Here is a 1140-nt window from a genome sequence, read left to right on the forward strand (position 1 = left end):
CTTCACAGCAATCTTATAGCAAGCAGCAGGTTTCTTCCTCAACAACAGGCACAGAAATGTGTGTGGTACCTGAATGTTGGGAGTGTTGAGTCCTAACTCATGAGCTTTGACATACCCAACCATCAGGATTCAATACCCAAATCCACCGCACTTTAGTCCCCGTGAGAGCTCAAGGTGCTCCCTGGAGCATGGCTCCATAACTGTCCTGGACACAAGGGGATAACACAGATCTTCTTCATGACTAACATCCCTGCAGTATAATCTTGAGCCGTGGTGACCAGGTGGAATACAGCCTTACCATCAACATACCGCTCTCCTTTTCTCTCAGCCTACAACTGCATGATGATCACTCATCCTCCTTATTCTGAGGAGACTCCAGATCTACCAGCACCCTGCCACAAACACACTGGCTGCACCGTATCCCACATACATTGGCATTCACTAGTGGTACCTGAGCACACCACGCCAGCATCCTCTCCATGGTTACAGTTGTGATCTCCCCAAGGCTTGGCTCGGCAATCAGTGAGGGCAGTTTCAGATCCCGCACAGTTCACATCATCCAACCAAATTTTTCCAGTTCCTTGTCCGTACCGAGCAGAGCCAGGGGCTGAGATGGCTTCCCCACAGCCCAGCTGCCTGCAGACCACTTGAGCATCTGTTAAATCCCAGCTGTCATCACAGACGGTTCCCCATTGCTGCTCACGAAACACCTCAACTCTCCCGGAGCAGAAATTTGAACCATTCACCAGCCGGACTGGAAGAAGCTCAGCAAACCCTGTAATTGAGATATAGTGAAGACATCAGTTTTCTGTGCTTTCCTTCATATTTTGGTCTGTGCTGATCATGTCTGGACAGCAGTGATGTGGCATGGACATTGCTCTTTTTTTTCCCTAATAGGCCAATAGATCCTTGCAGCAGCTTCTGTCTCATAGAATTGTGGTCTCTGGTTCCCTCTCTCATTGGCTAGTCTCACGTAAAAACAGCCAACTGTTTGAACCTCTATTTTCTCAGAAGATGACAGTTATGCCTGCAGCATGTTACTGTGGTAAAACAGACGAGAGGGAGTCACGTGGGCTGGTAGGCTGAGCATAGAAGGAACCAGTGAAATAACATTGCTGCAGGAGCACAGGCATGCCTACA

The sequence above is a fragment of the Meleagris gallopavo genome, chromosome 1 (assembly GCF_000146605.3).
Source record: "Meleagris gallopavo isolate NT-WF06-2002-E0010 breed Aviagen turkey brand Nicholas breeding stock chromosome 1, Turkey_5.1, whole genome shotgun sequence".
Classification (NCBI taxonomy): domain Eukaryota; kingdom Metazoa; phylum Chordata; class Aves; order Galliformes; family Phasianidae; genus Meleagris; species Meleagris gallopavo.